Below are 12,494 nucleotides of genomic sequence, written 5' to 3'. Positions count from 1 at the left end.
GAATTAGAAACAGGGGACTGAGGAACCTAGGGATTATTTAGAGTGGAGAAAAAAATAAAACTCCACAGCGATATGGTAGTTGTTTTCAAGTATTTGAAAGACAGATACTTGAGGAGGGGGGGTTAGATTTGTTCTTTTGGCCTCAGCATAAATTAGAGTTTTTTGAATACTTTTTTTTTTTTTTGTGAGGCGATTGGGGTTAAGTGACTTGCCCAGGGTCACACAGCTAAGTAAGTGTTAAGTGTCTGAGGCCGGATTTGAACTCAGGTACTCCTGAATCCAGGGCCCCGTGCTTTATCCACTGCGCCATCTAGCTGCCCCTAAATTAGAGTAATACATAGAAGTTATATAGAGAAAATTTTAGGTTAGATTTTAGGAAAAACTTCCTAATAAATAGAATTGTCCAAAAGTAGAGTGGACAGCCTTGAGAGATGGTGGGTTTCCTTCTTGGAGGTCTTTAAGCAGAACTTGGATGACCACTTGTTGGCTATGCCATCGTGAGAATTCTTTTCAAATATGGGTTAGATTATATGTCTGGTGAGGTGCCTTCCAACTCTCAAATTCTTTGACTGGGTAGTTTCTCTGCTAGGTAGGATACCCACTGATAGGGGAAGGAGTGTAATTCCTAGCTTGGTTTACCAGCAGCCATGGATCTGAAGGGAATTGCTTAGACAGTATGGAGACCAGATGAAATGTAAAAATGTTTATTCAGTTATCTGACAAATTGCTTCATGTTCTCATATTCAAATCTCAATATCCCAGAAAAGTAAAACAGTAGCGATAAGTTTTTTATTATTTTATTTTTTAACAGTATCTATAAGTTACTGAGTCTCATGTGTATTTGTGGCTCTTGTGTATGTTAAGCATTTTTCTTATGTAGAGGACATAACTGTTCCATACCTGATTGATATTATACATGGATTATATTTCTTTCTTCTTTTTTTTTTTTTTTGGCGAGGCAATTGGGGTTAAGTGACTTGCCCAGGATCACACAGCTAGTAAGTGTTAAGTGTCTGAGGTCGGATTTGGTTTTGGTTTTTTTTTTTTTGGTTTTTGGTGAGACAATTGGGGTTAAGTGACTTGCCCAGGATCACATAGCTAGTAAGTGTTAAGTGTCTGAGGTTGGATTTGGTTTTTTTTTGTTTTTGTTTTTTTGTTTTTTGGTGAGGCAATTGGGGTTAAGTGACTTGCCCAAGGTCACACAGCTAGTAAGTGTTAAGTGTCTGAGGCCGGATTTGAACTCAGGTCCTCCTGACTCCAGGGCCGGTGCTCTATTCACTGCACCACCTAGCTGCCCCATGGATTATTTTTCTACTCCACACATTGGAGAGATTCTAGATGAGGAAAGTTTTAAATATTTTTTCCCCAGAGCACCAGAAGAGGGGCATAACAACTCAGAGTGCAGGATACAGAGTATTATCCTTATTTCATATAGTCAATCCTGAACCCAGTCTAAAAACAGAGGTCAAGCCCTGAGAAAAGCTTCTGAGTGGAAAGGGCAAGGGCATAGAGCCAAAATCTTTTGGGCCAAGGCTGTGGTTGTAATTGTTAGATATATAATATACCTACAAATATTATATATAATCTTACTGCCTAATTTTGTAAAACCAATTTTGGCTGTTGGTAGTACAGAAGGTAGGGGTTCTTGAAAAGAGCTAATTCATTTTCATATCATTTGGTTTATTTCTTTAGTTATTTTCTCTGTTTGGGTTACAGCTTAGAGCACTGGGTTTTACTTTTCTCAGGAAGCCTTATAGGTCGGCCATTGCTTTCTTCATTCCCATTAAGCTACAGTTCTTTCAATCCTTAGAGATTTTAACAAAAGGAAAAAAGATAATGTGGGATAGCTGCAGGAGTGGGAGAAAACAAACCAAAGCTTGGTGTTTACCCCTCCCATCAAAGAAGCTAAACCAATATTCCCTCATCCCCATTCCAGGGCCAGTGGGTCTGAAGCCAGCGGAGCTGGCTCTTGGGTCCTTTTTCTTCCTCAGAATGGGGCTGGTGTTTGGCATTATTCACATCTCTAATCTCCTCCCTAGTCTATTGAGGAGGTTCTCTCTATCCCTGCTGTCACCCTTTCTTGGCAACTGAAGGATGATCTGAAATTTAATTCCCTAAGAAAAACTAGAAAAGACACCAAGACCTACAGCATCCATCTCACATGACCTTTCCCGGGTGTAGAGGGTCAGCACAGACAAAGAAGCCCTGATCACTCTTGATGGTTTCTGGCTCTAATTATAGAAAGCTTTTAGCTATTGTTCCATAATTGCTCGCTGCAGTTGGGTTTGGGCATTGTTGTTTGACAAAAGGCTGGTTTCTTGTGGGCTGTTCTGTGTTTTTTTTTCTTTTTCTTTTCTTGGTCTATCACCATTTCAGTTTCTAGCAGTTCCACTAAAAAGGTAAAAAAGAGGCATCATCAGGCATCATATATACCCTAGCAGACAAGCAGCTACCCCCACCCCTCATCCACCATTCCCACCTTTTACCTGCTATCCTCTGTATTGATAGACAATCACTAAGTTTCTAGGGACCTCTGCAGTCCTATTATTTTGGATTTGATGTTAGTTTCCTCACTAAATGGGAGGGCTGGTGGATCAGCCTGCTTCATAAAGCCTATTTGGGTAAATCCCTTTAGTATTCTTGGGATGGGTATATAAGGAGGAATAGGAAAGGTAGGAGAAACTCCAAGGTCAGGTCAGTAACAGAAGAGCCAAACCTCCATTGAGTGAAATCATTTGGGGGATATAGCAAATTTTTGGTTTCAAAGGATGTTTTTAATAATATCAGAGGGCTGAGTCTAGCACCTTTGATACCTATAGTGCCCCTCTTTTCACTCTCCCTCAATCCCTACACTCATCCAACAAAAAGTAAACTCCTAGTTGGCAGACACTATGTTTCTCCTGTGCCTAGCATATAGTTTGTCGTGGTTAAGTCGTTTCAATCATGACCTCATTTGGGGTTTTCTTGGCAAAGATACTGGAGGGGTTTGCCATTTCCTTCTCCAGCTCATTTTACAAATGAGGAAACTGAGGCAAATAGGGTTAAGGGACTTTTCCAGGGTCACACAGCTAGTGTCTGAGGCTGGATTTGAACTCATGAAGATGAGTTTTCCTGATTCCAAGCACAGGGCTCTCTATCCGCTATGCCACCTAGCTGCCCTGGCACATAGTAGGCATTTATAATAACTAGAATTTATATAGAACTTTAAAGTTTGCAAAGCACTTTACAAATATTATCTCAGCAGATCCTCATAACAATCCTGGAAGGTAGGTGCTATTCTTATCACTGTTTTTACCAAGGAGGAAACTGAGGCATATGTCTAGGATCACACACTTGTGAGTATCTGAGGCCAGATTTGAACTGAGATTTTCCTGCCTCTAGGTTCAGTGCCCTAGTCACCTTACCAGTCTTTTTACTAAATGTTTGCTGGAATGAATTGAAATTATTTTCAACAATAGTTCAAAAGCTGGTCTTAAAAATTCAACGAGCCTTTTCACCTTCACAGAAACTCCACAGCCACCTTTAAGAATGAATTCTTAAAGCTTTCTCACAAGGGAAATCAGTATTCTCTAGCCCATTTAGCAGATAATACAACTGATTCCCAAGGAAGATTAGATAACTTGTCTGAACATAGGGCAATCAGGGGCAAGATGGGAGCTTGGTTTCTGTTCTCCAGGACACTCCATTCTCTGGTTGGGAAAAGCTTTTCAAGTCATTCAACCTCCTTCCCACCCTTGAATTGACAAAATCCCTTTAGCTTTCCATTTTACAAAGTAATACTGGAAAACATGAGTCCTGTGGAGAACTAGATAACATCCACAGAGAAGGTTAAGTAAATAAATATCTGTGATGCCAGCTCATTAGGAAGAGATTCAAGACTTTCTTGTCATTAAAAATGTGTTAAATATAATGGTAAATGTTAACAACAACAATAATAAAATAAATAAATATAAGAAAATGTGTTCATAAAAATGATAAAAGTGCTCACATTTATATAGCTCATTTGGATTTACAAAAATGCTTTCCTGACAGCAATCTGCTGAGGCAGGTAGAATAGGGAATACATTCATTTGACAGATAAGGAAACTGAGGCCCACAGAGATTGTGTGGTTTGCCCAATGTCACACAGCTAGTAAGTGGTAGAGCTTAGATTTGAACCTTGGTCTACTGACTCTAAGTTCAGTGTTCTTTTTATTATATTAAGAAAAATTATTACCTACTTAGTCAATTTCCTTTTTTCTTTTTCTTTTATTTGTAGGGCAATGAGGGTTAAGTGACTTGCCCAGGTTCACACAGCTAGTAAATGTCAAGAGTCTGAAGCTGGATTTGAACTCAGGTCCTTTTGAATTCAGGGCCGGTGCTTTATCCACTGCACCACCTAGCTGCCCCATCAATTTCCTAACAATTGCTGAAATGCCCTCTAAGGAGTTGGAACCTAATTTTATGTTGTCCTCTTCACAGAACCCGGAACTGCCTTTCTTGCTTCACAAGGCATATTCCTTCCCTCTCTTGCTTCTCACTTGATCTTCTGGAAAGAACCTTGTTTTTCTTTTAGATTGCTGCTGTGAATTGAGCCAAAGTTTTCCTCTTTCCTTGTGACACTCCTTCTTCTTAGCCCTTATGCTTTTCTTCCTCCCTGAGATGGACAATTGCTTCATTGAACCCCTGTTCCCAAGGAAGTTCTTTGGTATCTCAAGCAAATTAATTTAACAGTGGCTCTGAGCTACACTGTGTTCTACTTTGTGCAGTTAGTTGCCTTACTGATTTTTTAATAAATTTCTTTTTTGGAGGCAATTGTGGTTAAGTGACTTGCCCAAGGTCACATAGCTAGGGTAAGGGGATATGAGGTTGGATTTGAACTCATGTCCTCCTGACTCCAGGGCCAACATTCTATCTGTTGTACCACCTAGCTGCCCCTGCCTTATTGATCTTAAACCTTTGGGAGGCAATGTGGCACAGTGACTTGAGAGTCAGAAAACTTCCATTAAGATTCTGCCTTTAAAAGTAACTACTTGTGAGATAACATGAAAGTCACTTAACCTCCCTGGGCCTCAATTTCCCCCTCTGTAAAATGAGTGGGGTTGGACTATATGACCTTTGAAGTCCCTTCCAATTCTAAATCTATGATCCTCTGAGTCAGGTCTTTGGTTTTTCTTGTTTCCCTTTGGAGGATTGGCATGGTGTGCCTTTTTCTAGGTCACTTTCTTCTAGATCACAAAGGTGTGATACTCTTGAATAGAAAAAACACTGAATTTGAAGTCAGAAGGCATGACTTCTGATTGACACTAACTGTGTGACTTTAAGAAAGTCCCTTTAATTCTTTGGATTTTAATTCCTTCTCCCATGAAATGTGGATGTTCATATTGTGCTGTCAAACTTATAGGGTTATCGTGGGGATGAAGTGAGATATTATATGTGAAAATGCTTTCTTATCACAAAATACCATTATTGTCATCATTATTATGGTTATAAAAAACTGCATGTCCCCAATTGATAAATGGTCAAAGGATATGAACAAGCAGTTTTCAGAAAAAGAAGTCATAGCTATCTATAGTCATATGAAAAAAAGGCTCTAAACCACTATTGATTAGAGAAATGCAAATTAAGACAACTCAGAGGCACAACCTCACACCTATCAGAGTGGCTAATGTGACAAAAAAGGAAAATGATGGATATTGGAGGGGATGTGGGAAAACTGCTCTGTTGGTGGAGCTGTGAACTGATCCAACCATTCTGGAGAGCAACTGGGAACTATGCCCAACAGGCTATAAAAGTGTGCATACCCTTTGATCCAGCAATACAACTTCCAGGTCTATATCCCAAAGACACAAAAAAGGGGGGAATGGGGGGGGGAAAGGATCTATTTGTACAAAAAATATTTATTTGTGGTGGCTAAGAATTGTAAATCAAGAGGATGCCCATCAATTGGGGAATGGCTAAACAAACTGTGGTATATGATAGTAATGGAATATTATTGTGCTATAAGAAATGACAGGATGATTTCAGAAAGGCCTGGAAAGACTTGTAGGAATGGATGTATAGTGATGTGAGCAGAATCAGGAGAATGATGTACACAGTAACAACAATATTGTATAATGAAGAATTGTAAATGACTTAGCTATTCTCATCAATACAGTGATCCAAGACAATCCCAAAGGACTAATGATGAAGCATACTATCCATTTCCATAAATGCTTTTTTTTTTTTTTTAAGTGGGGCAGTGAGGGTTAAGTGACTTGCCCAGGGTCGCACAGCTAGTAAGTGTCAAGTGTCTGAGGCCAGACTCCTGAATCCAGGGCCAGTGCTTTATCCACTGCGCCACCTAGCTGCCCCTATACTATCCATTTCCAGAGAAAAAACTGGTATTGTTTGAATACAGACTGAAGTATGCTATTTTTCACTTTTTTTCATCCTCTTTCTTTTATTTGTCTTCTTGTACAAAATGGCTAATTCGGAAATGTGTTACATGATTGCATATGTATAATCTATAAATGATTGCTTACTGCCTCAGGGAGATGTATTTTTTAATATTAATTGCTATTGCTATCAGTTTTCGGTGAGCACATATTAATTTATCAATATTATATCTGTAAAGAATTGACCACATGTCTCCCTAATTTCTCATGGCCTCAGGCTGAGTGGTAGAGAAACCAGGGAGACAGCTTCAGCATGCCAGTTAGCGAGAGTAGGAGAAAAGGCCCCAAAAGACCCATGCTTCTCCCAGAAAGATAGCACATGGTTTCCATGAGACCCAAGAGAGAAAGAGCTATAGAGACAGAGACCATGTGTTATCAGAGAACCAAGAAAGATGCTAAAAAGATTCCCCAGAAGCCCTAGAAACCCTAGAAACCCTAGAAGACTTAGAAGACCCAGAAGACCTCTCCTGGCATCTTCCAAGTGCTTTTTTTTTTCTCTTTTGCTAGAGGTGGGTCATTATACATTGATCAAAGCTCATTGGTTAGCATCATTCAGTTCCATTGGTTGACATGACTTGAAGGTGGTCTACATTAAAATGAACTATAGAGATGACAACAGAGAAAAGAATGCAGAAGACCCTCACTCAAGTTGCTTAAGGCAAAGTACATTATCTAGGTGTTCCTTTTGTTCCCTTTAGTAGGTAGATCTTACAAACAGTATAGCAAAACCGGAAAGGGAAACAAAAAGGAAAATGTCCATTTAAGTCTTTAGAAGTCTCATCTCCTAGAGATGATTCTTGGGACATCATCATGATACAATTCTGTATTCTGGGTATGATCTCAGGTGTGATGGCAGAGAAGTTTTTCCGAGGTCCTTTAGATCTTCTTCCTCACTGAAAATCTCCTACAAAATTGATCTTTTTATTTTCAGGACAATGAGAGTTAAGTGACTTGCCCAGGGTCACACAGCTAGTAAGTGTCAAGTGGCTGAGGCTGGATTTGAACTCAGGTCCTCCTGAATCCAGGGCCAGTGCTTTATCCACTATGCCACCTAGCTGCCCCCCAAAACTGATCTTAACACAACTTTAAATTATTTTGACAATAACCAGATAAGATAATGAAAGTTAGCTCAAAACTGTATGTCTAATGAAATCTGGAGCCTTTTAAATTACAATTTTAGGTTATCCAGTTGTTTCATATGAAACTCAGATACAAACAAAAAATTAAAACCCAATATTCTTACTTGGCATTATTCAGAGGGGGAAGGGGATAGAGAGAAGAAGGAATAGAATTTGGAACTCAAAACTTTAAAAAAATGTTTAAAATGTTTTAACATGTAATTGTTCAAATATAAAATAAAAATACATTAAAATTCTAAAAAACCTGGCATGGATGTCAGTGTGTAAGAACTTTAAATACTAATTAATGAAGACTGGCCAATGAGCTCAGACCTTATTAGCATGTGCAGAATGCTGATACAACCTCCCTTTGGAATATTCATAGATATTCTATAATTGCTTACACTCTACTTACCTGCCATGAAGAGGAGCCTCTTTGATTGACTTTATAACCAGAAATGAAGATGTGTTCAAAAGGCACTAGTTGAGCAGAATTTCTTCCCTTTTTTCCCTTTTGGTCTGACTCTGTCTTAGTAGCATTAAGGCAAGAGCAGAGGCTTTGAGCCCACCCCATCCAAGGCCAATATGTGACCCTCTGTGGGATGGAAAACAATCCTCTTCTCAATAATTCTCAGGAACTCAGCAGCAATGTGACAAAGGCTCTTTTATTTCCTTCTCCTGATAAGGAGGCACCCTAGTGCACAGCTAGTGAGTACAAAGAAAGGGGGCTTGAAGACCCTGTTTTAAACCCTAGTCCCTAAAGTGAATGGACCCTACCCTTTTTCATCATTGGTGCGATTACTCAAGGGTTACAATTTACATGCAAAAACTAGCTAATCTCTGTATTCCCATCCCTAATCAGTTCTTCCTTATATGGGCATAACTCAGGAGTGTACCTTATTCTTCTTTATATGGACACAACTCAGGAGTGGACCTTATCAATTTTTTTTTTTGCAGGGCAATGGGGGTTAAGTGACTTGCCCAGGGTCACACAGCTAGTAAGTATCAAGTGTCTGAGGCCAGATCCGAACTCAGGTACTCCCGAATCCAGGGCCGGTGCTCCATCCACTGTGCCACCTAGCCGCCCCCCAAGGAGTGGACCTTATTGAAACCAGGGCTCCTTGAACCATGTGATTTTGTTAGCCAGAGCAGGAGGAGGGGATCTGAGACCTTTGTCCTAAAAACAGATAAGGAGGAGTATGATTGACTGTTATATCCTCATTGAGAGGAGACAACTACCCATTTTCTCACACTGCTTTTTGCCTTTGTGTTTATTTTTCCTGCTAGCAGGTTTTAGAGAAAAAGATTAGAAGCTACAATCTTGTGAGTTTTGAAGGGTCAGTAGAGAGAGCCACAAGTGGAGTCTGTGCATCCAGCCATAGTAAGAGGTGACCTTTGGCACATTGCTCAGCTATACCTGAGACAAAGATTCATTCAGCAGCTATCTTGCCTTTGGACATGAGCTTGGTGGGACTATGTAGAAACTGTGTTAAGTCTGTGAGCCCAACCGTTCTCAGAAACTGAAATTCGAGTACAGAGACTGTTTCCTCAGCTGTTTGAGTGGGGGGTTTGTCATTTCCCTAGAACTTCCATTCAACAGGACCACCAAGGTAAGAATAACATTTGTCCAACTTCTGGTCCTTCCTGCTGAATAGCATATAATTAAGCCTAGAATTATAGATTTATTTTTCCCCTTCTATCTTCTTCTTCTTCTTCTTCTTTTTTGTTTGGTGAGGCAATTGGGGTTAAGTGACTTGCCCAGGGTCACACAGCTAGTAAGTGTCAAGTGTCTGAGGCCGGATTTGAACTCAGATCCTCCTGACTCCAGGGCTGACACTCTACCCACAGAATCACCTAGTTGTCCCCAAAGTGATATTGTTAAAACATAATTCTACATGTTACTCCCTTGCTCAGTAAACTCCAGTGGCTCTCTATGGTCCCCAAGAACAAATATAAACTCCTTTGCTTTTTGAAGATTTTCCCAACCTGGCTCCAATCTCCCTAAGTCAAAGTAGACTTCTTGATTTTTATCTATGACATTCCATCTATCTCTGGTCTCTGTGTGTTTACATGGAAAACAGTATCTCCTTATCTCCATTTCTTCTAATCCCTAATGTAATGGGGGAAATTGGGTAGGGGGTTTTGGGTTAGGGGTTGGGGTTCTTAGGAATTCCTCTTTAAAGAATTACACCCTCTTGCACACAAAAGTAGTTAGAATAAGGTGGTAGTTTATTTAGGGCCAAGGGAAGGGAAGGGTGGGGGAAAGGGAAACCATGAAAGAAATCCTTGGACTTCTCATGGGGAGATAGGCACAAAGCACGTTGTTCAGAGGTACCAATCTTCTCAAACAAGAGATTGGCAGGTACTTTTATAGGACTGATGCGGGGAGGGGTGACCATTTGACTGTGGAAAGTTCCTTTAGTGAGGGAGGACCATCCCCCACTGGTGGTAGCTGGGGGAATTGGGTGAGGAGTGGAGGACCATCCCCCACTGGTAGTGACTAGAGGAATTGGGTGAGGGGTGGCTACGGATCCCTCTTCAGGACACAAAGGCTGCAGCCACACCCAAATTTATCTCCCCAGGGTAAGGGAGACCAGAATGAAGGGTGGGAATCTGAAGCTAGCTCAGTCCAATTTGGTTCAGTTTATCTCTCTAGGCGTTATCTGTCCTCTGGTTTAGTTTCTCAAGGAGAAGGTTCCTCGGTGTGCCCCAGAGAAATTCTGGGGTGCTCTGTACCCCATGACACTAACTTATTTCAAAGTTCAGATCAAACTCCACCTCTTATCAGAGGTCTTTCCTGAATCTCCCAAAGAGCTAGATTCAATCTATTGGTTGGTGCAAAACATTCCCCCTAAAAGTCTGTAGCAGACGCTTCTGCAAATACAAACAGTATCTGTGGGGGGGAATGGTTGTTGTTACTGTTTAGTCATGCAGTTGGGTCCAACCCTTTGTGATCCCATTTGGGGTTTTCTTGGCAAAGATACTGGAGTAGCTTGCCATTTCCTTCTCTGACTCATTTTACAGATGAGGAAATTGAGGCAAACAAGGTTAAGTGACTTGCCCAGGGTCACACAGCTAGGAAGTGTCTGAGGCCAGACTTGAACCCAGGAAGATGAGTCTTCCTGACTCCAGACCTGTACTCTATCCATTGTGTCACCTCACTGTCCATTTTCCTTTGTAAGGTTCCCATAAAGTTCCCTTTCAGTGTAGCTCTCTGCTTGACTCTGAAGGTTGGTGCTTTTGTAAAGTTCATTGTATTCTTTTCTTCCTTGAGTGGTTATGCTTCTTCCCTCAGATGGCTGTCTTTGTGTATCTCTCTATGGCTATGTCTCTGCATTTGAGGTGCTCATTTCCACTGCCAGCTTACCTACCTTGCTTCCCTCTGATACAAGTAAAAGGGAATGCCTCTTCAAACTTCATGTCTTCTACACTTTGGCCTGGGGCTAGACTGAACCATTTCTACCCCATCTGCTGAAACGTACAGTTATAAATATTAACAGTACAACAAAATCATGGTTACTGAGGTGCAGGTATAATTGCACCACCTCATTTGTACTGTGCAGCATTCCAACAACTAAAATAATTCTCTTTAAAGTCTAATTCTCTTGACTGAATGTTCAAGTTTGGGGCAGTTAGGTGGCATAGTGGATTGAGTACTGAGCCTGGAGTCAGGAAGATTCATCCTCCTACCTTCAAATCTGGCTTCAGATACTGTGTCACCCTGGGCAAGTCACTTAACCCTGAATACGTCAGTTCCTCATCTGTAAAATGAGCTAAGAAATGGCAAACCACTCTAGTGTCTTTCCTAAGAAAACCCTGAAATGGGGTTATGAAGAGTTGGACAAGACTGAAAAATGACAGAACTGAAAGTGCCAGGCTGGTGTTATTATTCACTGGAGGCTCTAAAACCTCACATGTGAGTGGGCATTCTCTCTCTCTCTCCATATATACATGTACACACATATATATGTGTGCATATATATGTACCACAGAGAAGAGAATTTTCTGGTATTAAAACAAGTGCATTCACAAAAAGTAATACTAAAAAAATTCCTAAAGGTCATACCATTTTCTCTTTTACGCTCTTAGGGAATTGTCTGTTATAATGGGAATTTTTTATTGTTTATTTATTTATTTATTTATTTATTATTCAGGGTTCAGGTCCATTCCTCTTGCAAATTTTGATGAACTAAAAGCCTATCTTCTGTTAATATTGACCTTGTTGTTGTTCAATCATGCCCAACTCTTCATGACCCCATTAGAGGTTTTCATAGCAAAAAAAACTGGATCGAGTTGCCATTTCCTTCTCCAGCTCATTTTACATATGAGGAAACTGAGGCAAACAGGGTGAAGTGACTTGCCCAGGGCTAGTCACTGGCTAGAAGCCAGATTTGAACTCATGAAGACAAGTCTTCCTGATTTCAGGCCTAGTGGTCTATCTCCTTTGCCACCTAACCTTACCTGACCAAAATCTGACGCGAAATAAGGGAAGAGTATTTGATGTTCTTCAAGTAGAAGTCCAAGGGGAGCCAAAGTTGATTTAGTTATTTGCTAGCTTCCTGAGTTAATTGTTGAAGGAAGGATTTCCTGATTGACTGGAATTCTTCTTTGTTGTCTTGGTGACATGTAAATCTTTCTCCTCAATTAACCTATTTGTGTGCCCTTTAAATGTAGTTGAAGTCATAACCTGACTTGGTTTATCCATGGAGTTTGATGAATTTTGTTTTCTTAGGGGATGCATGAGATTTTGACTCTGTTTAACTAAGTTTGTTCTATTTTTAAGGAGTTAAAAGAAATAAGCTATTATGGATCTATCTTTTCTTTAACTTTTATGGTGTGAGAGGAATATACAAGATTACAATGTGTAAAAAATTATCTGTCACTCTACTGCAATTTTGCCTATAAAAAGCCTGGTTAGAATTCTAATAATTGTTCAGGTCTTCTCTGAGGCCTGACCCTG

The sequence above is a fragment of the Dromiciops gliroides genome, chromosome 2 (assembly GCF_019393635.1).
Source record: "Dromiciops gliroides isolate mDroGli1 chromosome 2, mDroGli1.pri, whole genome shotgun sequence".
Classification (NCBI taxonomy): Eukaryota; Metazoa; Chordata; class Mammalia; order Microbiotheria; family Microbiotheriidae; genus Dromiciops; species Dromiciops gliroides.
Note: the sequence above shows the minus strand (reverse complement) of the source record.